We start from the raw sequence: 25,289 nt of genomic DNA, 5'->3' as shown, positions 1-25,289 counted from the left end.
TGATTGATTGATTGATTGATTGATTGATTGATTGATGCAGCACAACAGTCAAATAGTGGAGTGGAGTAGGGGAACAGCAAACAGCCAATAAAGCAGCCCGCCCGCTCGCCTGCCCGCCACAATGGACCTACCTGTGTACACTAGATGGATGTGATGGAATGTACTGTCGTCCCTACATTTCAAGAAGAAGTAAGAATTGCAGTTGCAACAAAGCCTTGCTTGCCTACAAAGAGAGCAGCAATTTGGATTTGTTACTATGTTACCTAGAAGAATAACAAACTGTGCAAGGATGGAGGTTGTAGGAGCAAGGAGAAGTTGTCTGTAAAGTTGGTGGATGCCTATTTTCCATTTTGCAGTCCCTTGTCTCCCTCTTGTGGCCTCCTGGAGGCAACTAGCTGTGCAAAAAAAAGACAGCCTGGCGGCCGGCTGTTGCAGTGTTGCCCTCTCAGGCAACACTGAGTGACTGACTGAGCCTCACCGTCTTATATAAAGTTCAGACGGAACTTTGCACGTGTCATAGTGGAGCCCTCAGGATTCCAGAGCCAGCTTTCTGACATCATAATGGGGCCTCAGAGATAAAAGCCTGGGCCCAGGCAGTGTTGGTCAGTGCTGCTCAGCAGGCAGCACTGGACTGGACTGGATTACAGCTGATACAAGGTGTGAAGGAACAAGGGGTGGCTGTGGGCATGCACTTGCTGCCGCTGCCAGTGTTTATCTGCATGGCAGCAGGGCATTTGGGCGTTGCCAGGAAGGCGTTTTTATGTAGATTCCTCCTCTTTCAGCACTGCATTGTGGTGCAAGCAAAAGAAGCAAATCCTGTCTGGCTTCCTCTCCGGCCTTTATTCACCTCCCGTGTAGCTGTGAGTGTGTGAGCCTGCAGGGCCCCATGGAATTGCCTAGAAGTAGGCTGAATCGCTGCAAGGGCTGAACAGCAGTATCGGGCAGGCTCGGGCAACGCGCGGCCCGTTCGGGTTATCGCTTCTCGGCCTTTTGGCTAAGATCAAGTGTAGTATCTGTTCTTATCAGTTTAATATCTGATACGTCCCCTATCTGGGGACCATATATTAAATGGATTTTTAGAACAGGGAGATGGAAATAGAGCTTGCTCTGTCCACTCCACGCATTGACCTGGTATTGCAGTATTTCCAGGACCGGTGCACCCTTTCCTTATGTGTTGACTAAAAGCAGATTCCAAAAGTGTTTTTTGTCTTTGCTATTGTTTCTGTCTTTCTGAAGGGATCTCCCCTTTTAATCCCATTATTTCAACACCTGTTGGACAATGCATGAGTGATAATGAGCTCATTGATTAAATGCAATTAATGAATAGATTGCCACCTCTTGTTGTGTGTCGTCTGTGTTTCTGTGTTTCCGGCATTTCACATTGGAACACCTCATTCACCTTCCTTGTCTTCTCTCCGCCCTCCCTTTTAGGTAAGTTAAAGAGCTGCACCTGAGCCAGCCACTGATTCATTGATTGATTGATTGATTGATTGATTGATTGATTGATTGATTGATTGATTGATTGATTGATTGATTGATTGATGCAGCACAACAGTCAAATAGTGGAGTGGAGTAGGGGAACAGCAAACAGCCAATAAAGCAGCCCGCCCGCTCGCCTGCCCGCCACAATGGACCTACCTGTGTACACTAGATGGATGTGATGGAATGTACTGTCGTCCCTACATTTCAAGAAGAAGTAAGAATTGCAGTTGCAACAAAGCCTTGCTTGCCTACAAAGAGAGCAGCAATTTGGATTTGTTACTATGTTACCTAGAAGAATAACAAACTGTGCAAGGATGGAGGTTGTAGGAGCAAGGAGAAGTTGTCTGTAAAGTTGGTGGATGCCTATTTTCCATTTTGCAGTCCCTTGTCTCCCTCTTGTGGCCTCCTGGAGGCAACTAGCTGTGCAAAAAAAAGACAGCCTGGCGGCCGGCTGTTGCAGTGTTGCCCTCTCAGGCAACACTGAGTGACTGACTGAGCCTCACCGTCTTATATAAAGTTCAGACGGAACTTTGCACGTGTCATAGTGGAGCCCTCAGGATTCCAGAGCCAGCTTTCTGACATCATAATGGGGCCTCAGAGATAAAAGCCTGGGCCCAGGCAGTGTTGGTCAGTGCTGCTCAGCAGGCAGCACTGGACTGGACTGGATTACAGCTGATACAAGGTGTGAAGGAACAAGGGGTGGCTGTGGGCATGCACTTGCTGCCGCTGCCAGTGTTTATCTGCATGGCAGCAGGGCATTTGGGCGTTGCCAGGAAGGCGTTTTTATGTAGATTCCTCCTCTTTCAGCACTGCATTGTGGTGCAAGCAAAAGAAGCAAATCCTGTCTGGCTTCCTCTCCGGCCTTTATTCACCTCCCGTGTAGCTGTGAGTGTGTGAGCCTGCAGGGCCCCATGGAATTGCCTAGAAGTAGGCTGAATCGCTGCAAGGGCTGAACAGCAGTATCGGGCAGGCTCGGGCAACGCGCGGCCCGTTCGGGTTATCGCTTCTCGGCCTTTTGGCTAAGATCAAGTGTAGTATCTGTTCTTATCAGTTTAATATCTGATACGTCCCCTATCTGGGGACCATATATTAAATGGATTTTTAGAACAGGGAGATGGAAATAGAGCTTGCTCTGTCCACTCCACGCATTGACCTGGTATTGCAGTATTTCCAGGACCGGTGCACCCTTTCCTTATGTGTTGACTAAAAGCAGATTCCAAAAGTGTTTTTTGTCTTTGCTATTGTTTCTGTCTTTTTGAAGGGATCTCCCCTTTTAATCCCATTATTTCAACACCTGTTGGACAATGCATGAGTGATAATGAGCTCATTGATTAAATGCAATTAATGAATAGATTGCCACCTCTTGTTGTGTGTCGTCTGTGTTTCTGTGTTTCCGGCATTTCACATTGGAACACCTCATTCACCTTCCTTGTCTTCTCTCCGCCCTCCCTTTTAGGTAAGTTAAAGAGCTGCACCTGAGCCAGCCACTGATTGATTGATTGATTGATTGATTGATTGATTGATTGATTGATTGATGCAGCACAACAGTCAAATAGTGGAGTGGAGTAGGGGAACAGCAAACAGCCAATAAAGCAGCCCGCCCGCTCGCCTGCCCGCCACAATGGACCTACCTGTGTACACTAGATGGATGTGATGGAATGTACTGTCGTCCCTACATTTCAAGAAGAAGTAAGAATTGCAGTTGCAACAAAACCTTGCTTGCCTACAAAGAGAGCAGCAATTTGGATTTGTTACTATGTTACCTAGAAGAATAACAAACTGTGCAAGGATGGAGGTTGTAGGAGCAAGGAGAAGTTGTCTGTAAAGTTGGTGGATGCCTATTTTCCATTTTGCAGTCCCTTGTCTCCCTCTTGTGGCCTCCTGGAGGCAACTAGCTGTGCAAAAAAAAGACAGCCTGGCGGCCGGCTGTTGCAGTGTTGCCCTCTCAGGCAACACTGAGTGACTGACTGAGCCTCACCGTCTTATATAAAGTTCAGACGGAACTTTGCACGTGTCATAGTGGAGCCCTCAGGATTCCAGAGCCAGCTTTCTGACATCATAATGGGGCCTCAGAGATAAAAGCCTGGGCCCAGGCAGTGTTGGTCAGTGCTGCTCAGCAGGCAGCACTGGACTGGACTGGATTACAGCTGATACAAGGTGTGAAGGAACAAGGGGTGGCTGTGGGCATGCACTTGCTGCCGCTGCCAGTGTTTATCTGCATGGCAGCAGGGCATTTGGGCGTTGCCAGGAAGGCGTTTTTATGTAGATTCCTCCTCTTTCAGCACTGCATTGTGGTGCAAGCAAAAGAAGCAAATCCTGTCTGGCTTCCTCTCCGGCCTTTATTCACCTCCCGTGTAGCTGTGAGTGTGTGAGCCTGCAGGGCCCCATGGAATTGCCTAGAAGTAGGCTGAATCGCTGCAAGGGCTGAACAGCAGTATCGGGCAGGTTCGGGCAACGCGCGGCCCGTTCGGGTTATCGCTTCTCGGCCTTTTGGCTAAGATCAAGTGTAGTATCTGTTCTTATCAGTTTAATATCTGATACGTCCCCTATCTGGGGACCATATATTAAATGGATTTTTAGAACAGGGAGATGGAAATAGAGCTTGCTCTGTCCACTCCACGCATTGACCTGGTATTGCAGTATTTCCAGGACCGGTGCACCCTTTCCTTATGTGTTGACTAAAAGCAGATTCCAAAAGTGTTTTTTGTCTTTGCTATTGTTTCTGTCTTTCTGAAGGGATCTCCCCTTTTAATCCCATTATTTCAACACCTGTTGGACAATGCATGAGTGATAATGAGCTCATTGATTAAATGCAATTAATGAATAGATTGCCACCTCTTGTTGTGTGTCGTCTGTGTTTCTGTGTTTCCGGCATTTCACATTGGAACACCTCATTCACCTTCCTTGTCTTCTCTCCGCCCTCCCTTTTAGGTAAGTTAAAGAGCTGCACCTGAGCCAGCCACTGATTGATTGATTGATTGATTGATTGATTGATTGATTGATTGATTGATGCAGCACAACAGTCAAATAGTGGAGTGGAGTAGGGGAACAGCAAACAGCCAATAAAGCAGCCCGCCCGCTCGCCTGCCCGCCACAATGGACCTACCTGTGTACACTAGATGGATGTGATGGAATGTACTGTCGTCCCTACATTTCAAGAAGAAGTAAGAATTGCAGTTGCAACAAAGCCTTGCTTGCCTACAAAGAGAGCAGCAATTTGGATTTGTTACTATGTTACCTAGAAGAATAACAAACTGTGCAAGGATGGAGGTTGTAGGAGCAAGGAGAAGTTGTCTGTAAAGTTGGTGGATGCCTATTTTCCATTTTGCAGTCCCTTGTCTCCCTCTTGTGGCCTCCTGGAGGCAACTAGCTGTGCAAAAAAAAGACAGCCTGGCGGCCGGCTGTTGCAGTGTTGCCCTCTCAGGCAACACTGAGTGACTGACTGAGCCTCACCGTCTTATATAAAGTTCAGACGGAACTTTGCACGTGTCATAGTGGAGCCCTCAGGATTCCAGAGCCAGCTTTCTGACATCATAATGGGGCCTCAGAGATAAAAGCCTGGGCCCAGGCAGTGTTGGTCAGTGCTGCTCAGCAGGCAGCACTGGACTGGACTGGATTACAGCTGATACAAGGTGTGAAGGAACAAGGGGTGGCTGTGGGCATGCACTTGCTGCCGCTGCCAGTGTTTATCTGCATGGCAGCAGGGCATTTGGGCGTTGCCAGGAAGGCGTTTTTATGTAGATTCCTCCTCTTTCAGCACTGCATTGTGGTGCAAGCAAAAGAAGCAAATCCTGTCTGGCTTCCTCTCCGGCCTTTATTCACCTCCCGTGTAGCTGTGAGTGTGTGAGCCTGCAGGGCCCCATGGAATTGCCTAGAAGTAGGCTGAATCGCTGCAAGGGCTGAACAGCAGTATCGGGCAGGCTCGGGCAACGCGCGGCCCGTTCGGGTTATCGCTTCTCGGCCTTTTGGCTAAGATCAAGTGTAGTATCTGTTCTTATCAGTTTAATATCTGATACGTCCCCTATCTGGGGACCATATATTAAATGGATTTTTAGAACAGGGAGATGGAAATAGAGCTTGCTCTGTCCACTCCACGCATTGACCTGGTATTGCAGTATTTCCAGGACCGGTGCACCCTTTCCTTATGTGTTGACTAAAAGCAGATTCCAAAAGTGTTTTTTGTCTTTGCTATTGTTTCTGTCTTTCTGAAGGGATCTCCCCTTTTAATCCCATTATTTCAACACCTGTTGGACAATGCATGAGTGATAATGAGCTCATTGATTAAATGCAATTAATGAATAGATTGCCACCTCTTGTTGTGTGTCGTCTGTGTTTCTGTGTTTCCGGCATTTCACATTGGAACACCTCATTCACCTTCCTTGTCTTCTCTCCGCCCTCCCTTTTAGGTAAGTTAAAGAGCTGCACCTGAGCCAGCCACTGATTGATTGATTGATTGATTGATTGATTGATTGATTGATTGATTGATTGATTGATGCAGCACAACAGTCAAATAGTGGAGTGGAGTAGGGGAACAGCAAACAGCCAATAAAGCAGCCCGCCCGCTCGCCTGCCCGCCACAATGGACCTACCTGTGTACACTAGATGGATGTGATGGAATGTACTGTCGTCCCTACATTTCAAGAAGAAGTAAGAATTGCAGTTGCAACAAAGCCTTGCTTGCCTACAAAGAGAGCAGCAATTTGGATTTGTTACTATGTTACCTACAAGAATAACAAACTGTGCAAGGATGGAGGTTGTAGGAGCAAGGAGAAGTTGTCTGTAAAGTTGGTGGATGCCTATTTTCCATTTTGCAGTCCCTTGTCTCCCTCTTGTGGCCTCCTGGAGGCAACTAGCTGTGCAAAAAAAAGACAGCCTGGCGGCCGGCTGTTGCAGTGTTGCCCTCTCAGGCAACACTGAGTGACTGACTGAGCCTCACCGTCTTATATAAAGTTCAGACGGAACTTTGCACGTGTCATAGTGGAGCCCTCAGGATTCCAGAGCCAGCTTTCTGACATCATAATGGGGCCTCAGAGATAAAAGCCTGGGCCCAGGCAGTGTTGGTCAGTGCTGCTCAGCAGGCAGCACTGGACTGGACTGGATTACAGCTGATACAAGGTGTGAAGGAACAAGGGGTGGCTGTGGGCATGCACTTGCTGCCGCTGCCAGTGTTTATCTGCATGGCAGCAGGGCATTTGGGCGTTGCCAGGAAGGCGTTTTTATGTAGATTCCTCCTCTTTCAGCACTGCATTGTGGTGCAAGCAAAAGAAGCAAATCCTGTCTGGCTTCCTCTCCGGCCTTTATTCACCTCCCGTGTAGCTGTGAGTGTGTGAGCCTGCAGGGCCCCATGGAATTGCCTAGAAGTAGGCTGAATCGCTGCAAGGGCTGAACAGCAGTATCGGGCAGGCTCGGGCAACGCGCGGCCCGTTCGGGTTATCGCTTCTCGGCCTTTTGGCTAAGATCAAGTGTAGTATCTGTTCTTATCAGTTTAATATCTGATACGTCCCCTATCTGGGGACCATATATTAAATGGATTTTTAGAACAGGGAGATGGAAATAGAGCTTGCTCTGTCCACTCCACGCATTGACCTGGTATTGCAGTATTTCCAGGACCGGTGCACCCTTTCCTTATGTGTTGACTAAAAGCAGATTCCAAAAGTGTTTTTTGTCTTTGCTATTGTTTCTGTCTTTCTGAAGGGATCTCCCCTTTTAATCCCATTATTTCAACACCTGTTGGACAATGCATGAGTGATAATGAGCTCATTGATTAAATGCAATTAATGAATAGATTGCCACCTCTTGTTGTGTGTCGTCTGTGTTTCTGTGTTTCCGGCATTTCACATTGGAACACCTCATTCACCTTCCTTGTCTTCTCTCCGCCCTCCCTTTTAGGTAAGTTAAAGAGCTGCACCTGAGCCAGCCACTGATTGATTGATTGATTGATTGATTGATTGATTGATTGATTGATGCAGCACAACAGTCAAATAGTGGAGTGGAGTAGGGGAACAGCAAACAGCCAATAAAGCAGCCCGCCCGCTCGCCTGCCCGCCACAATGGACCTACCTGTGTACACTAGATGGATGTGATGGAATGTACTGTCGTCCCTACATTTCAAGAAGAAGTAAGAATTGCAGTTGCAACAAAGCCTTGCTTGCCTACAAAGAGAGCAGCAATTTGGATTTGTTACTATGTTACCTAGAAGAATAACAAACTGTGCAAGGATGGAGGTTGTAGGAGCAAGGAGAAGTTGTCTGTAAAGTTGGTGGATGCCTATTTTCCATTTTGCAGTCCCTTGTCTCCCTCTTGTGGCCTCCTGGAGGCAACTAGCTGTGCAAAAAAAAGACAGCCTGGCGGCCGGCTGTTGCAGTGTTGCCCTCTCAGGCAACACTGAGTGACTGACTGAGCCTCACCGTCTTATATAAAGTTCAGACGGAACTTTGCACGTGTCATAGTGGAGCCCTCAGGATTCCAGAGCCAGCTTTCTGACATCATAATGGGGCCTCAGAGATAAAAGCCTGGGCCCAGGCAGTGTTGGTCAGTGCTGCTCAGCAGGCAGCACTGGACTGGACTGGATTACAGCTGATACAAGGTGTGAAGGAACAAGGGGTGGCTGTGGGCATGCACTTGCTGCCGCTGCCAGTGTTTATCTGCATGGCAGCAGGGCATTTGGGCGTTGCCAGGAAGGCGTTTTTATGTAGATTCCTCCTCTTTCAGCACTGCATTGTGGTGCAAGCAAAAGAAGCAAATCCTGTCTGGCTTCCTCTCCGGCCTTTATTCACCTCCCGTGTAGCTGTGAGTGTGTGAGCCTGCAGGGCCCCATGGAATTGCCTAGAAGTAGGCTGAATCGCTGCAAGGGCTGAACAGCAGTATCGGGCAGGCTCGGGCAACGCGCGGCCCGTTCGGGTTATCGCTTCTCGGCCTTTTGGCTAAGATCAAGTGTAGTATCTGTTCTTATCAGTTTAATATCTGATACGTCCCCTATCTGGGGACCATATATTAAATGGATTTTTAGAACAGGGAGATGGAAATAGAGCTTGCTCTGTCCACTCCACGCATTGACCTGGTATTGCAGTATTTCCAGGACCGGTGCACCCTTTCCTTATGTGTTGACTAAAAGCAGATTCCAAAAGTGTTTTTTGTCTTTGCTATTGTTTCTGTCTTTCTGAAGGGATCTCCCCTTTTAATCCCATTATTTCAACACCTGTTGGACAATGCATGAGTGATAATGAGCTCATTGATTAAATGCAATTAATGAATAGATTGCCACCTCTTGTTGTGTGTCGTCTGTGTTTCTGTGTTTCCGGCATTTCACATTGGAACACCTCATTCACCTTCCTTGTCTTCTCTCCGCCCTCCCTTTTAGGTAAGTTAAAGAGCTGCACCTGAGCCAGCCACTGATTGATTGATTGATTGATTGATTGATTGATTGATTGATTGATTGATTGATTGATTGATTTATTGATTGATTGATGCAGCACAACAGTCAAATAGTGGAGTGGAGTAGGGGAACAGCAAACAGCCAATAAAGCAGCCCGCCCGCTCGCCTGCCCGCCACAATGGACCTACCTGTGTACACTAGATGGATGTGATGGAATGTACTGTCGTCCCTACATTTCAAGAAGAAGTAAGAATTGCAGTTGCAACAAAGCCTTGCTTGCCTACAAAGAGAGCAGCAATTTGGATTTGTTACTATGTTACCTAGAAGAATAACAAACTGTGCAAGGATGGAGGTTGTAGGAGCAAGGAGAAGTTGTCTGTAAAGTTGGTGGATGCCTATTTTCCATTTTGCAGTCCCTTGTCTCCCTCTTGTGGCCTCCTGGAGGCAACTAGCTGTGCAAAAAAAAGACAGCCTGGCGGCCGGCTGTTGCAGTGTTGCCCTCTCAGGCAACACTGAGTGACTGACTGAGCCTCACCGTCTTATATAAAGTTCAGACGGAACTTTGCACGTGTCATAGTGGAGCCCTCAGGATTCCAGAGCCAGCTTTCTGACATCATAATGGGGCCTCAGAGATAAAAGCCTGGGCCCAGGCAGTGTTGGTCAGTGCTGCTCAGCAGGCAGCACTGGACTGGACTGGATTACAGCTGATACAAGGTGTGAAGGAACAAGGGGTGGCTGTGGGCATGCACTTGCTGCCGCTGCCAGTGTTTATCTGCATGGCAGCAGGGCATTTGGGCGTTGCCAGGAAGGCGTTTTTATGTAGATTCCTCCTCTTTCAGCACTGCATTGTGGTGCAAGCAAAAGAAGCAAATCCTGTCTGGCTTCCTCTCCGGCCTTTATTCACCTCCCGTGTAGCTGTGAGTGTGTGAGCCTGCAGGGCCCCATGGAATTGCCTAGAAGTAGGCTGAATCGCTGCAAGGGCTGAACAGCAGTATCGGGCAGGCTCGGGCAACGCGCGGCCCGTTCGGGTTATCGCTTCTCGGCCTTTTGGCTAAGATCAAGTGTAGTATCTGTTCTTATCAGTTTAATATCTGATACGTCCCCTATCTGGGGACCATATATTAAATGGATTTTTAGAACAGGGAGATGGAAATAGAGCTTGCTCTGTCCACTCCACGCATTGACCTGGTATTGCAGTATTTCCAGGACCGGTGCACCCTTTCCTTATGTGTTGACTAAAAGCAGATTCCAAAAGTGTTTTTTGTCTTTGCTATTGTTTCTGTCTTTCTGAAGGGATCTCCCCTTTTAATCCCATTATTTCAACACCTGTTGGACAATGCATGAGTGATAATGAGCTCATTGATTAAATGCAATTAATGAATAGATTGCCACCTCTTGTTGTGTGTCGTCTGTGTTTCTGTGTTTCCGGCATTTCACATTGGAACACCTCATTCACCTTCCTTGTCTTCTCTCCGCCCTCCCTTTTAGGTAAGTTAAAGAGCTGCACCTGAGCCAGCCACTGATTGATTGATTGATTGATTGATTGATTGATTGATGCAGCACAACAGTCAAATAGTGGAGTGGAGTAGGGGAACAGCAAACAGCCAATAAAGCAGCCCGCCCGCTCGCCTGCCCGCCACAATGGACCTACCTGTGTACACTAGATGGATGTGATGGAATGTACTGTCATCCCTACATTTCAAGAAGAAGTAAGAATTGCAGTTGCAACAAAGCCTTGCTTGCCTACAAAGAGAGCAGCAATTTGGATTTGTTACTATGTTACCTAGAAGAATAACAAACTGTGCAAGGATGGAGGTTGTAGGAGCAAGGAGAAGTTGTCTGTAAAGTTGGTGGATGCCTATTTTCCATTTTGCAGTCCCTTGTCTCCCTCTTGTGGCCTCCTGGAGGCAACTAGCTGTGCAAAAAAAAGACAGCCTGGCGGCCGGCTGTTGCAGTGTTGCCCTCTCAGGCAACACTGAGTGACTGACTGAGCCTCACCGTCTTATATAAAGTTCAGACGGAACTTTGCACGTGTCATAGTGGAGCCCTCAGGATTCCAGAGCCAGCTTTCTGACATCATAATGGGGCCTCAGAGATAAAAGCCTGGGCCCAGGCAGTGTTGGTCAGTGCTGCTCAGCAGGCAGCACTGGACTGGACTGGATTACAGCTGATACAAGGTGTGAAGGAACAAGGGGTGGCTGTGGGCATGCACTTGCTGCCGCTGCCAGTGTTTATCTGCATGGCAGCAGGGCATTTGGGCGTTGCCAGGAAGGCGTTTTTATGTAGATTCCTCCTCTTTCAGCACTGCATTGTGGTGCAAGCAAAAGAAGCAAATCCTGTCTGGCTTCCTCTCCGGCCTTTATTCACCTCCCGTGTAGCTGTGAGTGTGTGAGCCTGCAGGGCCCCATGGAATTGCCTAGAAGTAGGCTGAATCGCTGCAAGGGCTGAACAGCAGTATCGGGCAGGCTCGGGCAACGCGCGGCCCGTTCGGGTTATCGCTTCTCGGCCTTTTGGCTAAGATCAAGTGTAGTATCTGTTCTTATCAGTTTAATATCTGATACGTCCCCTATCTGGGGACCATATATTAAATGGATTTTTAGAACAGGGAGATGGAAATAGAGCTTGCTCTGTCCACTCCACGCATTGACCTGGTATTGCAGTATTTCCAGGACCGGTGCACCCTTTCCTTATGTGTTGACTAAAAGCAGATTCCAAAAGTGTTTTTTGTCTTTGCTATTGTTTCTGTCTTTCTGAAGGGATCTCCCCTTTTAATCCCATTATTTCAACACCTGTTGGACAATGCATGAGTGATAATGAGCTCATTGATTAAATGCAATTAATGAATAGATTGCCACCTCTTGTTGTGTGTCGTCTGTGTTTCTGTGTTTCCGGCATTTCACATTGGAACACCTCATTCACCTTCCTTGTCTTCTCTCCGCCCTCCCTTTTAGGTAAGTTAAAGAGCTGCACCTGAGCCAGCCACTGATTGATTGATTGATTGATTGATTGATTGATTGATTGATGCAGCACAACAGTCAAATAGTGGAGTGGAGTAGGGGAACAGCAAACAGCCAATAAAGCAGCCCGCCCGCTCGCCTGCCCGCCACAATGGACCTACCTGTGTACACTAGATGGATGTGATGGAATGTACTGTCGTCCCTACATTTCAAGAAGAAGTAAGAATTGCAGTTGCAACAAAGCCTTGCTTGCCTACAAAGAGAGCAGCAATTTGGATTTGTTACTATGTTACCTAGAAGAATAACAAACTGTGCAAGGATGGAGGTTGTAGGAGCAAGGAGAAGTTGTCTGTAAAGTTGGTGGATGCCTATTTTCCATTTTGCAGTCCCTTGTCTCCCTCTTGTGGCCTCCTGGAGGCAACTAGCTGTGCAAAAAAAAGACAGCCTGGCGGCCGGCTGTTGCAGTGTTGCCCTCTCAGGCAACACTGAGTGACTGACTGAGCCTCACCGTCTTATATAAAGTTCAGACGGAACTTTGCACGTGTCATAGTGGAGCCCTCAGGATTCCAGAGCCAGCTTTCTGACATCATAATGGGGCCTCAGAGATAAAAGCCTGGGCTCAGGCAGTGTTGGTCAGTGCTGCTCAGCAGGCAGCACTGGACTGGACTGGATTACAGCTGATACAAGGTGTGAAGGAACAAGGGGTGGCTGTGGGCATGCACTTGCTGCCGCTGCCAGTGTTTATCTGCATGGCAGCAGGGCATTTGGGCGTTGCCAGGAAGGCGTTTTTATGTAGATTCCTCCTCTTTCAGCACTGCATTGTGGTGCAAGCAAAAGAAGCAAATCCTGTCTGGCTTCCTCTCCGGCCTTTATTCACCTCCCGTGTAGCTGTGAGTGTGTGAGCCTGCAGGGCCCCATGGAATTGCCTAGAAGTAGGCTGAATCGCTGCAAGGGCTGAACAGCAGTATCGGGCAGGCTCGGGCAACGCGCGGCCCGTTCGGGTTATCGCTTCTCGGCCTTTTGGCTAAGATCAAGTGTAGTATCTGTTCTTATCAGTTTAATATCTGATACGTCCCCTATCTGGGGACCATATATTAAATGGATTTTTAGAACAGGGAGATGGAAATAGAGCTTGCTCTGTCCACTCCACGCATTGACCTGGTATTGCAGTATTTCCAGGACCGGTGCACCCTTTCCTTATGTGTTGACTAAAAGCAGATTCCAAAAGTGTTTTTTGTCTTTGCTATTGTTTCTGTCTTTCTGAAGGGATCTCCCCTTTTAATCCCATTATTTCAACACCTGTTGGACAATGCATGAGTGATAATGAGCTCATTGATTAAATGCAATTAATGAATAGATTGCCACCTCTTGTTGTGTGTCGTCTGTGTTTCTGTGTTTCCGGCATTTCACATTGGAACACCTCATTCACCTTCCTTGTCTTCTCTCCGCCCTCCCTTTTAGGTAAGTTAAAGAGCTGCACCTGAGCCAGCCACTGATTGATTGATTGATTGATTGATTGATTGATTGATTGATTGATTGATTGATTGATTGATTGATGCAGCACAACAGTCAAATAGTGGAGTGGAGTAGGGGAACAGCAAACAGCCAATAAAGCAGCCCGCCCTCTCGCCTGCCCGCCACAATGGACCTACCTGTGTACACTAGATGGATGTGATGGAATGTACTGTCGTCCCTACATTTCAAGAAGAAGTAAGAATTGCAGTTGCAACAAAGCCTTGCTTGCCTACAAAGAGAGCAGCAATTTGGATTTGTTACTATGTTACCTAGAAGAATAACAAACTGTGCAAGGATGGAGGTTGTAGGAGCAAGGAGAAGTTGTCTGTAAAGTTGGTGGATGCCTATTTTCCATTTTGCAGTCCCTTGTCTCCCTCTTGTGGCCTCCTGGAGGCAACTAGCTGTGCAAAAAAAAGACAGCCTGGCGGCCGGCTGTTGCAGTGTTGCCCTCTCAGGCAACACTGAGTGACTGACTGAGCCTCACCGTCTTATATAAAGTTCAGACGGAACTTTGCACGTGTCATAGTGGAGCCCTCAGGATTCCAGAGCCAGCTTTCTGACATCATAATGGGGCCTCAGAGATAAAAGCCTGGGCCCAGGCAGTGTTGGTCAGTGCTGCTCAGCAGGCAGCACTGGACTGGACTGGATTACAGCTGATACAAGGTGTGAAGGAACAAGGGGTGGCTGTGGGCATGCACTTGCTGCCGCTGCCAGTGTTTATCTGCATGGCAGCAGGGCATTTGGGCGTTGCCAGGAAGGCATTTTTATGTAGATTCCTCCTCTTTCAGCACTGCATTGTGGTGCAAGCAAAAGAAGCAAATCCTGTCTGGCTTCCTCTCCGGCCTTTATTCACCTCCCGTGTAGCTGTGAGTGTGTGAGCCTGCAGGGCCCCATGGAATTGCCTAGAAGTAGGCTGAATCGCTGCAAGGGCTGAACAGCAGTATCGGGCAGGCTCGGGCAACGCGCGGCCCGTTCGGGTTATCGCTTCTCGGCCTTTTGGCTAAGATCAAGTGTAGTATCTGTTCTTATCAGTTTAATATCTGATACGTCCCCTATCTGGGGACCATATATTAAATGGATTTTTAGAACAGGGAGATGGAAATAGAGCTTGCTCTGTCCACTCCACGCATTGACCTGGTATTGCAGTATTTCCAGGACCGGTGCACCCTTTCCTTATGTGTTGACTAAAAGCAGATTCCAAAAGTGTTTTTTGTCTTTGCTATTGTTTCTGTCTTTCTGAAGGGATCTCCCCTTTTAATCCCATTATTTCAACACCTGTTGGACAATGCATGAGTGATAATGAGCTCATTGATTAAATGCAATTAATGAATAGATTGCCACCTCTTGTTGTGTGTCGTCTGTGTTTCTGTGTTTCCGGCATTTCACATTGGAACACCTCATTCACCTTCCTTGTCTTCTCTCCGCCCTCCCTTTTAGGTAAGTTAAAGAGCTGCACCTGAGCCAGCCACTGATTGATTGATTGATTGATTGATTGATTGATTGATTGATTGATTGATTGATTGATGCAGCACAACAGTCAAATAGTGGAGTGGAGTAGGGGAACAGCAAACAGCCAATAAAGCAGCCCGCCCGCTCGCCTGCCCGCCACAATGGACCTACCTGTGTACACTAGATGGATGTGATGGAAAGTACTGTCGTCCCTACATTTCAAGAAGAAGTAAGAATTGCAGTTGCAACAAAGCCTTGCTTGCCTACAAAGAGAGCAGCAATTTGGATTTGTTACTATGTTACCTAGAAGAATAACAAACTGTGCAAGGATGGAGGTTGTAGGAGCAAGGAGAAGTTGTCTGTAAAGTTGGTGGATGCCTATTTTCCATTTTGCAGTCCCTTGTCTCCCTCTTGTGGCCTCCTGGAGGCAACTAGCCGTGCAAAAAAAAGACAGCCTGGCGGCCGCCGTCTTATATAAAGTTCAAACGGAACTTTGCACGTGTCATAGTGGAGCCCTCAGGATTCCAGAGCCAGCTTTCTGACATCATAATGGGGCCTCAGAGATAAAAGCCTGGGCCCAGGCAGTGTTGGTCAGTGCTGCTCAGCAGGCAGCACTGGACTGGACTGGATTACAGGATTACAGCTGATACAAGGTGTGAAGGAACAAGGGGTGGCTGTGGGCATGCACTTGCTGCCGCTGCCAGTGTTTATCTGCATGGCAGCAGGGCATTTGGGCGTTGCCAGGAAGGCGTTTTTATGTAGATTCCTCCTCTTTCAGCACTGCATTGTGGTGCAAGCAAAAGAAGCAAATCCTGTCTGGCTTCCTCTCCGGCCTTTATTCACCTCCCGTGTAGCTGTGAGTGTGTGAGCCTGCAGGGCCCCATGGAATTGCCTAGAAGTAGGCTGAATCGCTGCAAGGGCTGAACAGCAGTATCGGGCAGGCTCGGGCAACGCGCGGCCCGTTCGGGTTATCGCTTCTCGGCCTTTTGGCTAAGATCAAGTGTAGTATCTGTTCTTATCAGTTTAATATCTGATACGTCCCCTATCTGGGGACCATATATTAAATGGATTTTTAGAACAGGGAGATGGAAATAGAGCTTGCTCTGTCCACTCCACGCATTGACCTGGTATTGCAGTATTTCCAGGACCGGTGCACCCTTTCCTTATGTGTTGACTAAAAGCAGATTCCAAAAGTGTTTTTTGTCTTTGCTATTGTTTCTGTCTTTCTGAAGGGATCTCCCCTTTTAATCCCATTATTTCAACACCTGTTGGACAATGCATGAGTGATAATGAGCTCATTGATTAAATGCAATTAATGAATAGATTGCCACCTCTTGTTGTGTGTCGTCTGTGTTTCTGTGTTTCCGGCATTTCACATTGGAACACCTCATTCACCTTCCTTGTCTTCTCTCCGCCCTCCCTTTTAGGTAAGTTAAAGAGCTGCACCTGAGCCAGCCACTGATTGATTGATTGATTGATTGATTGATTGATTGATTGATTGATTGATTGATTGATTGATTGATGCAGCACAACAGTCAAATAGTGGAGTGGAGTAGGGGAACAGCAAACAGCCAATAAAGCAGCCCGCCCGCTCGCCTGCCCGCCACAATGGACCTACCTGTGTACACTAGATGGATGTGATGGAATGTACTGTCGTCCCTACATTTCAAGAAGAAGTAAGAATTGCAGTTGCAACAAAGCCTTGCTTGCCTACAAAGAGAGCAGCAATTTGGATTTGTTACTATGTTACCTAGAAGAATAACAAACTGTGCAAGGATGGAGGTTGTAGGAGCAAGGAGAAGTTTGTAAAGTTGGTGGATGCCTATTTTCCATTTTGCAGTCCCTTGTCTCCCTCTTGTGGCCTCCTGGAGGCAACTAGCTGTGCAAAAAAAAGACAGCCTGGCGGCCGGCTGTTGCAGTGTTGCCCTCTCAGGCAACACTGAGTGACTGACTGAGCCTCACCGTCTTATATAAAGTTCAGACGGAACTTTGCACGTGTCATAGTGGAGCCCTCAGGATTCCAGAGCCAGCTTTCTGACATCATAATGGGGCCTCAGAGATAAAAGCCTGGGCCCAGGCAGTGTTGGTCAGTGCTGCTCAGCAGGCAGCACTGGACTGGACTGGATTACAGCTGATACAAGGTGTGAAGGAACAAGGGGTGGCTGTGGGCATGCACTTGCTGCCGCTGCCAGTGTTTATCTGCATGGCAGCAGGGCATTTGGGCGTTGCCAGGAAGGCGTTTTTATGTAGATTCCTCCTCTTTCAGCACTGCATTGTGGTGCAAGCAAAAGAAGCAAATCCTGTCTGGCTTCCTCTCCGGCCTTTATTCACCTCCCGTGTAGCTGTGAGTGTGTGAGCCTGCAGGGCCCCATGGAATTGCCTAGAAGTAGGCTGAATCGCTGCAAGGGCTGAACAGCAGTATCGGGCAGGCTCGGGCAACGCGCGGCCCGTTCGGGTTATCGCTTCTCGGCCTTTTGGCTAAGATCAAGTGTAGTATCTGTTCTTATCAGTTTAATATCTGATACGTCCCCTATCTGGGGACCATATATTAAATGGATTTTTAGAACAGGGAGATGGAAATAGAGCTTGCTCTGTCCACTCCACGCATTGACCTGGTATTGCAGTATTTCCAGGACCGGTGCACCCTTTCCTTATGTGTTGACTAAAAGCAGATTCCAAAAGTGTTTTTTGTCTTTGCTATTGTTTCTGTCTTTCTGAAGGGATCTCCCCTTTTAATCCCATTATTTCAACACCTGTTGGACAATGCATGAGTGATAATGAGCTCATTGATTAAATGCAATTAATGAATAGATTGCCACCTCTTGTTGTGTGTCGTCTGTGTTTCTGTGTTTCCGGCATTTCACATTGGAACACCTCATTCACCTTCCTTGTCTTCTCTCCGCCCTCCCTTTTAGGTAAGTTAAAGAGCTGCACCTGAGCCAGCCACTGATTGATTGATTGATTGATTGATTGATTGATTGATTGATTGATTGATTGATTGATTGATTGATGCAGCACAACAGTCAAATAGTGGAGTGGAGTAGGGGAACAGCAAACAGCCAATAAAGCAGCCCGCCCGCTCGCCTGCCCGCCACAATGGACCTACCTGTGTACACTAGATGGATGTGATGGAATGTACTGTCGTCCCTACATTTCAAGAAGAAGTAAGAATTGCAGTTGCAACAAAGCCTTGCTTGCCTACAAAGAGAGCAGCAATTTGGATTTGTTACTATGTTACCTAGAAGAATAACAAACTGTGCAAGGATGGAGGTTGTAGGAGCAAGGAGAAGTTGTCTGTAAAGTTGGTGGATGCCTATTTTCCATTTTGCAGTCCCTTGTCTCCCTCTTGTGGCCTCCTGGAGGCAACTAGCTGTGCAAAAAAAAGACAGCCTGGCGGCCGGCTGTTGCAGTGTTGCCCTCTCAGGCAACACTGAGTGACTGACTGAGCCTCACCGTCTTATATAAAGTTCAGACGGAACTTTGCACGTGTCATAGTGGAGCCCTCAGGATTCCAGAGCCAGCTTTCTGACATCATAATGGGGCCTCAGAGATAAAAGCCTGGGCCCAGGCAGTGTTGGTCAGTGCTGCTCAGCAGGCAGCACTGGACTGGACTGAATTACAGCTGATACAAGGTGTGAAGGAACAAGGGGTGGCTGTGGGCATGCACTTGCTGCCGCTGCCAGTGTTTATCTGCATGGCAGCAGGGCATTTGGGCGTTGCCAGGAAGGCGTTTTTATGTAGATTCCTCCTCTTTCAGCACTGCATTGTGGTGCAAGCAAAAGAAGCAAATCCTGTCTGGCTTCCTCTCCGGCCTTTATTCACCTCCCGTGTAGCTGTGAGTGTGTGAGCCTGCAGGGCCCCATGGAATTGCCTAGAAGTAGGCTGAATCGCTGCAAGGGCTGAACAGCAGTATCGGGCAGGCTCGGGCAACGCGCGGCCCGTTCGGGTTATCGCTTCTCGGCCTTTTGGCTAAGATCAAGTGTAGTATCTGTTCTTATCAGTTTAATATCTGATACGTCCCCTATCTGGGGACCATATATTAAATGGATTTTTAGAACAGGGAGATGGAAATAGAGCTTGCTCTGTCCACTCCACGCATTGACCTGGTATTGCAGTATTTCCAGGACCGGTGCACCCTTTCCTTATGTGTTGACTAAAAGCAGATTCCAAAAGTGTTTTTTGTCTTTGCTATTGTTTCTGTCTTTCTGAAGGGATCTCCCCTTTTAATCCCATTATTTCAACACCTGTTGGACAATGCATGAGTGATAATGAGCTCATTGATTAAATGCAATTAATGAATAGATTGCCACCTCTTGTTGTGTGTCGTCTGTGTTTCTGTGTTTCCGGCATTTCACATTGGAACACCTCATTCACCTTCCTTGTCTTCTCTCCGCCCTCCCTTTTAGGTAAGTTAAAGAGCTGCACCTGAGCCAGCCACTGATTGATTGATTGATTGATTGATTGATTGATTGATTGATTGATTGATTGATTGATTGATGCAGCACAACAGTCAAATAGTGGAGTGGAGTAGGGGAACAGCAAACAGCCAATAAAGCAGCCCGCCCGCTCGCCTGCCCGCCACAATGGACCTACCTGTGTACACTAGATGGATGTGATGGAATGTACTGTCGTCCCTACATTTCAAGAAGAAGTAAGAATTGCAGTTGCAACAAAGCCTTGCTTGCCTACAAAGAGAGCAGCAATTTGGATTTGTTACTATGTTACCTAGAAGAATAACAAACTGTGCAAGGATGGAGGTTGTAGGAGCAAGGAGAAGTTGTCTGTAAAGTTGGTGGATGCCTATTTTCCATTTTGCAGTCCCTTGTCTCCCTCTTGTGGCCTCCTGGAGGCAACTAGCTGTGCAAAAAAAAGACAGCCTGGCGGCCGGCTGTTGCAGTGTTGCCCTCTCAGGCAACACTGAGTGACTGACTGAGCCTCACCGTCTTATATAAAGTTCAGACGGAACTTTGCACGTGTCATAGTGGAGCCCTCAGGATTCCAGAGCCAGCTTTCTGACATCATAATGGGGCCTCAGAGATAAAAGCCTGGGCCCAGGCAGTGTTGGTCAGTGCTGCTCAGCAGGCAGCACTGGACTGGACTGGATTACAGCTGATACAAGGTGTGAAGGAACAAGGGGTGGCTGTGGGCATGCACTTGCTGCCGCTGCCAGTGTTTATCTGCATGGCAGCAGGGCATTTGGGCGTTGCCAGGAAGGCGTTTTTATGTAGATTCCTCCTCTTTCAGCACTGCATTGTGGTGCAAGCAAAAGAAGCAAATCCTGTCTGGCTTCCTCTCCGGCCTTTATTCACCTCCCGTGTAGCTGTGAGTGTGTGAGCCTGCAGGGCCCCATGGAATTGCCTAGAAGTAGGCTGAATCGCTGCAAGGGCTGAACAGCAGTATCGGGCAGGCTCGGGCAACGCGCGGCCCGTTCGGGTTATCGCTTCTCGGCCTTTTGGCTAAGATCAAGTGTAGTATCTGTTCTTATCAGTTTAATATCTGATACGTCCCCTATCTGGGGACCATATATTAAATGGATTTTTAGAACAGGGAGATGGAAATAGAGCTTGCTCTGTCCACTCCACGCATTGACCTGGTATTGCAGTATTTCCAGGACCGGTGCACCCTTTCCTTATGTGTTGACTAAAAGCAGATTCCAAAAGTGTTTTTTGTCTTTGCTATTGTTTCTGTCTTTCTGAAGGGATCTCCCCTTTTAATCCCATTATTTCAACACCTGTTGGACAATGCATGAGTGATAATGAGCTCATTGATTAAATGCAATTAATGAATAGATTGCCACCTCTTGTTGTGTGTCGTCTGTGTTTCTGTGTTTCCGGCATTTCACATTGGAACACCTCATTCACCTTCCTTGTCTTCTCTCCGCCCTCCCTTTTAGGTAAGTTAAAGAGCTGCACCTGAGCCAGCCACTGATTGATTGATTGATTGATTGATTGATTGATTGATTGATTGATTGATTGATTGATGCAGCACAACAGTCAAATAGTGGAGTGGAGTAGGGGAACAGCAAACAGCCAATAAAGCAGCCCGCCCGCTCGCCTGCCCGCCACAATGGACCTACCTGTGTACACTAGATGGATGTGATGGAATGTACTGTCGTCCCTACATTTCAAGAAGAAGTAAGAATTGCAGTTGCAACAAAGCCTTGCTTGCCTACAAAGAGAGCAGCAATTTGGATTTGTTACTATGTTACCTAGAAGAATAACAAACTGTGCAAGGATGGAGGTTGTAGGAGCAAGGAGAAGTTGTCTGTAAAGTTGGTGGATGCCTATTTTCCATTTTGCAGTCCCTTGTCTCCCTCTTGTGGCCTCCTGGAGGCAACTAGCTGTGCAAAAAAAAGACAGCCTGGCGGCCGGCTGTTGCAGTGTTGCCCTCTCAGGCAACACTGAGTGACTGACTGAGCCTCACCGTCTTATATAAAGTTCAGACGGAACTTTGCACGTGTCATAGTGGAGCCCTCAGGATTCCAGAGCCAGCTTTCTGACATCATAATGGGGCCTCAGAGATAAAAGCCTGGGCCCAGGCAGTGTTGGTCAGTGCTGCTCAGCAGGCAGCACTGGACTGGACTGGATTACAGCTGATACAAGGTGTGAAGGAACAAGGGGTGGCTGTGGGCATGCACTTGCTGCCGCTGCCAGTGTTTATCTGCATGGCAGCAGGGCATTTGGGCGTTGCCAGGAAGGCGTTTTTATGTAGATTCCTCCTCTTTCAGCACTGCATTGTGGTGCAAGCAAAAGAAGCAAATCCTGTCTGGCTTCCTCTCCGGCCTTTATTCACCTCCCGTGTAGCTGTGAGTGTGTGAGCCTGCAGGGCCCCATGGAATTGCCTAGAAGTAGGCTGAATCGCTGCAAGGGCTGAACAGCAGTATCGGGCAGGCTCGGGCAACGCGCGGCCCGTTCGGGTTATCGCTTCTCGGCCTTTTGGCTAAGATCAAGTGTAGTATCTGTTCTTATCAGTTTAATATCTGATACGTCCCCTATCTGGGGACCATATATTAAATGGATTTTTAGAACAGGGAGATGGAAATAGAGCTTGCTCTGTCCACTCCACGCATTGACCTGGTATTGCAGTATTTCCAGGACCGGTGCACCCTTTCCTTATGTGTTGACTAAAAGCAGATTCCAAAAGTGTTTTTTGTCTTTGCTATTGTTTCTGTCTTTCTGAAGGGATCTCCCCTTTTAATCCCATTATTTCAACACCTGTTGGACAATGCATGAGTGATAATGAGCTCATTGATTAAATGCAATTAATGAATAGATTGCCACCTCTTGTTGTGTGTCGTCTGTGTTTCTGTGTTTCCGGCATTTCACATTGGAACACCTCATTCACCTTCCTTGTCTTCTCTCCGCCCTCCCTTTTAGGTAAGTTAAAGAGCTGCACCTGAGCCAGCCACTGATCGATTGATTGATTGATTGATTGATTGATTGATTGATTGATTGATTGATTGATGCAGCACAACAGTCAAATAGTGGAGTGGAGTAGGGGAACAGCAAACAGCCAATAAAGCAGCCCGCCCGCTCGCCTGCCCGCCACAATGGACCTACCTGTGTACACTAGATGGATGTGATGGAATGTACTGTCGTCCCTACATTTCAAGAAGAAGTAAGAATTGCAGTTGCAACAAAGCCTTGCTTGCCTACAAAGAGAGCAGCAATTTGGATTTGTTACTATGTTACCTAGAAGAATAACAAACTGTGCAAGGATGGAGGTTGTAGGAGCAAGGAGAAGTTGTCTGTAAAGTTGGTGGATGCCTATTTTCCATTTTGCAGTCCCTTGTCTCCCTCTTGTGGCCTCCTGGAGGCAACTAGCTGTGCAAAAAAAAGACAGCCTGGCGGCCGGCTGTTGCAGTGTTGCCCTCTCAGGCAACACTGAGTGACTGACTGAGCCTCACAGTCTTATATAAAGTTCAGACGGAACTTTGCACGTGTCATAGTGGAGCCCTCAGGATTCCAGAGCCAGCTTTCTGACATCATAATGGGGCCTCAGAGATAAAAGCCTGGGCCCAGGCAGTGTTGGTCAGTGCTGCTCAGCAGGCAGCACTGGACTGGACTGGATTACAGCTGATACAAGGTGTGAAGGAACAAGGGTTGGCTGTGGGCATGCACTTGCTGCCGCTGCCAGTGTTTATCTGCATGGCAGCAGGGCATTTGGGCGTTGCCAGGAAGGCGTTTTTATGTAGATTCCTTCTCTTTCAGCACTGCATTGTGGTGCAAGCAAAAGAAGCAAATCCTGTCTGGCTTCCTCTCCGGCCTTTATTCACCTCCCGTGTAGCTGTGAGTGTGTGAGCCTGCAGGGCCCCATGGAATTGCCTAGAAGTAGGCTGAATCGCTGCAAGGGCTGAACAGCAGTATCGGGCAGGCTCGGGCAACGCGCGGCCCGTTCGGGTTATCGCTTCTCGGCCTTTTGGCTAAGATCAAGTGTAGTATCTGTTCTTATCAGTTTAATATCTGATACGTCCCCTATCTGGGGACCATATATTAAATGGATTTTTAGAACAGGGAGATGGAAATAGAGCTTGCTCTGTCCACTCCACGCATTGACCTGGTATTGCAGTATTTCCAGGACCGGTGCACCCTTTCCTTATGTGTTGACTAAAAGCAGATTCCAAAAGTGTTTTTTGTCTTTGCTATTGTTTCTGTCTTTCTGAAGGGATCTCCCCTTTTAATCCCATTATTTCAACACCTGTTGGACAATGCATGAGTGATAATGAGCTCATTGATTAAATGCAATTAATGAATAGATTGCCACCTCTTGTTGTGTGTCGTCTGTGTTTCTGTGTTTCCGGCATTTCACATTGGAACACCTCATTCACCTTCCTTGTCTTCTCTCCGCCCTCCCTTTTAGGTAAGTTAAAGAGCTGCACCTGAGCCAGCCACTGATTGATTGATTGATTGATTGATTGATTGATTGATTGATGCAGCACAACAGTCAAATAGTGGAGTGGAGTAGGGGAACAGCAAACAGCCAATAAAGCAGCCCGCCCGCTCGCCTGCCCGCCACAATGGACCTACCTGTGTACACTAGATGGATGTGATGGAATGTACTGTCGTCCCTACATTTCAAGAAGAAGTAAGAATTGCAGTTGCAACAAAGCCTTGCTTGCCTACAAAGAGAGCAGCAATTTGGATTTGTTACTATGTTACCTAGAAGAATAACAAACTGTGCAAGGATGGAGGTTGTAGGAGCAAGGAGAAGTTGTCTGTAAAGTTGGTGGATGCCTATTTTCCATTTTGCAGTCCCTTGTCTCCCTCTTGTGGCCTCCTGGAGGCAACTAGCTGTGCAAAAAAAAGACAGCCTGGCGGCCGGCTGTTGCAGTGTTGCCCTCTCAGGCAACACTGAGTGACTGACTGAGCCTCACCGTCTTATATAAAGTTCAGACGGAACTTTGCACGTGTCATAGTGGAGCCCTCAGGATTCCAGAGCCAGCTTTCTGACATCATAATGGGGCCTCAGAGATAAAAGCCTGGGCCCAGGCAGTGTTGGTCAGTGCTGCTCAGCAGGCAGCACTGGACTGGACTGGATTACAGCTGATACAAGGTGTGAAGGAACAAGGGGTGGCTGTGGGCATGCACTTGCTGCCGCTGCCAGTGCTTATCTGCATGGCAGCAGGGCATTTGGGCGTTGCCAGGAAGGCGTTTTTATGTAGATTCCTCCTCTTTCAGCACTGCATTGTGGTGCAAGCAAAAGAAGCAAATCCTGTCTGGCTTCCTCTCCGGCCTTTATTCACCTCCCGTGTAGCTGTGAGTGTGTGAGCCTGCAGGGCCCCATGGAATTGCCTAGAAGTAGGCTGAATCGCTGCAAGGGCTGAACAGCAGTATCGGGCAGGCTCGGGCAACGCGCGGCCCGTTCGGGTTATCGCTTCTCGGCCTTTTGGCTAAGATCAAGTGTAGTATCTGTTCTTATCAGTTTAATATCTGATACGTCCCCTATCTGGGGACCATATATTAAATGGATTTTTAGAACAGGGAGATGGAAATAGAGCTTGCTCTGTCCACTCCACGCATTGACCTGGTATTGCAGTATTTCCAGGACCGGTGCACCCTTTCCTTATGTGTTGACTAAAAGCAGATTCCAAAAGTGTTTTTTGTCTTTGCTATTGTTTCTGTCTTTCTGAAGGGATCTCCCCTTTTAATCCCATTATTTCAACACCTGTTGGACAATGCATGAGTGATAATGAGCTCATTGATTAAATGCAATTAATGAATAGATTGCCACCTCTTGTTGTGTGTCGTCTGTGTTTCTGTGTTTCCGGCATTTCACATTGGAACACCTCATTCACCTTCCTTGTCTTCTCTCCGCCCTCCCTTTTAGATAAGTTAAAGAGCTGCACCTGAGCCAGCCACTGATTGATTGATTGATTGATTGATTGATTGATTGATTGATTGATTGATTGATTGATGCAGCACAACAGTCAAATAGTGGAGTGGAGTAGGGGAACAGCAAACAGCCAATAAAGCAGCCCGCCCGCTCGCCTGCCCGCCACAATGGACCTACCT

The 25,289-nt window shown here is 47.7% G+C and overlaps 17 non-coding genes across 17 annotated transcripts; all 17 read left to right on the top strand.

Annotated features, from left to right (window-relative positions):
- The first annotated feature begins 974 nt into the window (after positions 1 to 974).
- On the top strand, positions 975 to 1,165 carry LOC142687929 (U2 spliceosomal RNA). Its single transcript, XR_012857108.1, has one exon. It is a non-coding gene; the product is annotated as a U2 spliceosomal RNA (small nuclear RNA).
- A 1,316-nt stretch (positions 1,166 to 2,481) lies between these two features.
- On the top strand, positions 2,482 to 2,672 carry LOC142687916 (U2 spliceosomal RNA). The gene has a single exon (XR_012857096.1). It is a non-coding gene; the product is annotated as a U2 spliceosomal RNA (small nuclear RNA).
- Positions 2,673 to 3,956: 1,284 nt separating this feature from the next.
- Positions 3,957 to 4,147, top strand: LOC142687904 (U2 spliceosomal RNA). Its single transcript, XR_012857085.1, has one exon. It is a non-coding gene; the product is annotated as a U2 spliceosomal RNA (small nuclear RNA).
- Positions 4,148 to 5,431: 1,284 nt separating this feature from the next.
- Positions 5,432 to 5,622, top strand: LOC142687891 (U2 spliceosomal RNA). The gene has a single exon (XR_012857074.1). It is a non-coding gene; the product is annotated as a U2 spliceosomal RNA (small nuclear RNA).
- Positions 5,623 to 6,914: 1,292 nt separating this feature from the next.
- On the top strand, positions 6,915 to 7,105 carry LOC142687879 (U2 spliceosomal RNA). The gene has a single exon (XR_012857063.1). It is a non-coding gene; the product is annotated as a U2 spliceosomal RNA (small nuclear RNA).
- A 1,280-nt stretch (positions 7,106 to 8,385) lies between these two features.
- Positions 8,386 to 8,576, top strand: LOC142687867 (U2 spliceosomal RNA). Its single transcript, XR_012857052.1, has one exon. It is a non-coding gene; the product is annotated as a U2 spliceosomal RNA (small nuclear RNA).
- A 1,312-nt stretch (positions 8,577 to 9,888) lies between these two features.
- Positions 9,889 to 10,079, top strand: LOC142687855 (U2 spliceosomal RNA). The gene has a single exon (XR_012857041.1). It is a non-coding gene; the product is annotated as a U2 spliceosomal RNA (small nuclear RNA).
- Positions 10,080 to 11,351: 1,272 nt separating this feature from the next.
- LOC142687843 (U2 spliceosomal RNA) lies at positions 11,352 to 11,542 on the top strand. The gene has a single exon (XR_012857030.1). It is a non-coding gene; the product is annotated as a U2 spliceosomal RNA (small nuclear RNA).
- Positions 11,543 to 12,818: 1,276 nt separating this feature from the next.
- On the top strand, positions 12,819 to 13,009 carry LOC142687830 (U2 spliceosomal RNA). Its single transcript, XR_012857019.1, has one exon. It is a non-coding gene; the product is annotated as a U2 spliceosomal RNA (small nuclear RNA).
- Positions 13,010 to 14,309: 1,300 nt separating this feature from the next.
- LOC142687818 (U2 spliceosomal RNA) lies at positions 14,310 to 14,500 on the top strand. Its single transcript, XR_012857008.1, has one exon. It is a non-coding gene; the product is annotated as a U2 spliceosomal RNA (small nuclear RNA).
- Positions 14,501 to 15,748: 1,248 nt separating this feature from the next.
- LOC142687806 (U2 spliceosomal RNA) lies at positions 15,749 to 15,939 on the top strand. Its single transcript, XR_012856997.1, has one exon. It is a non-coding gene; the product is annotated as a U2 spliceosomal RNA (small nuclear RNA).
- Positions 15,940 to 17,236: 1,297 nt separating this feature from the next.
- LOC142687793 (U2 spliceosomal RNA) lies at positions 17,237 to 17,427 on the top strand. Its single transcript, XR_012856985.1, has one exon. It is a non-coding gene; the product is annotated as a U2 spliceosomal RNA (small nuclear RNA).
- Positions 17,428 to 18,727: 1,300 nt separating this feature from the next.
- Positions 18,728 to 18,918, top strand: LOC142687781 (U2 spliceosomal RNA). The gene has a single exon (XR_012856974.1). It is a non-coding gene; the product is annotated as a U2 spliceosomal RNA (small nuclear RNA).
- Positions 18,919 to 20,214: 1,296 nt separating this feature from the next.
- LOC142687769 (U2 spliceosomal RNA) lies at positions 20,215 to 20,405 on the top strand. Its single transcript, XR_012856963.1, has one exon. It is a non-coding gene; the product is annotated as a U2 spliceosomal RNA (small nuclear RNA).
- Positions 20,406 to 21,697: 1,292 nt separating this feature from the next.
- Positions 21,698 to 21,888, top strand: LOC142687757 (U2 spliceosomal RNA). The gene has a single exon (XR_012856952.1). It is a non-coding gene; the product is annotated as a U2 spliceosomal RNA (small nuclear RNA).
- A 1,292-nt stretch (positions 21,889 to 23,180) lies between these two features.
- Positions 23,181 to 23,371, top strand: LOC142687745 (U2 spliceosomal RNA). Its single transcript, XR_012856941.1, has one exon. It is a non-coding gene; the product is annotated as a U2 spliceosomal RNA (small nuclear RNA).
- A 1,276-nt stretch (positions 23,372 to 24,647) lies between these two features.
- LOC142687733 (U2 spliceosomal RNA) lies at positions 24,648 to 24,838 on the top strand. Its single transcript, XR_012856930.1, has one exon. It is a non-coding gene; the product is annotated as a U2 spliceosomal RNA (small nuclear RNA).
- Positions 24,839 to 25,289: the final 451 nt, after the last annotated feature.

This window comes from Rhinoderma darwinii (genome assembly GCF_050947455.1).
Source record: "Rhinoderma darwinii isolate aRhiDar2 chromosome 5 unlocalized genomic scaffold, aRhiDar2.hap1 SUPER_5_unloc_24, whole genome shotgun sequence".
Taxonomy (NCBI): domain Eukaryota; kingdom Metazoa; phylum Chordata; class Amphibia; order Anura; family Rhinodermatidae; genus Rhinoderma; species Rhinoderma darwinii.
The sequence above is the reverse complement of the archived record's forward strand: the minus strand, read 5'-3'. Positions and strand labels throughout refer to the sequence as shown.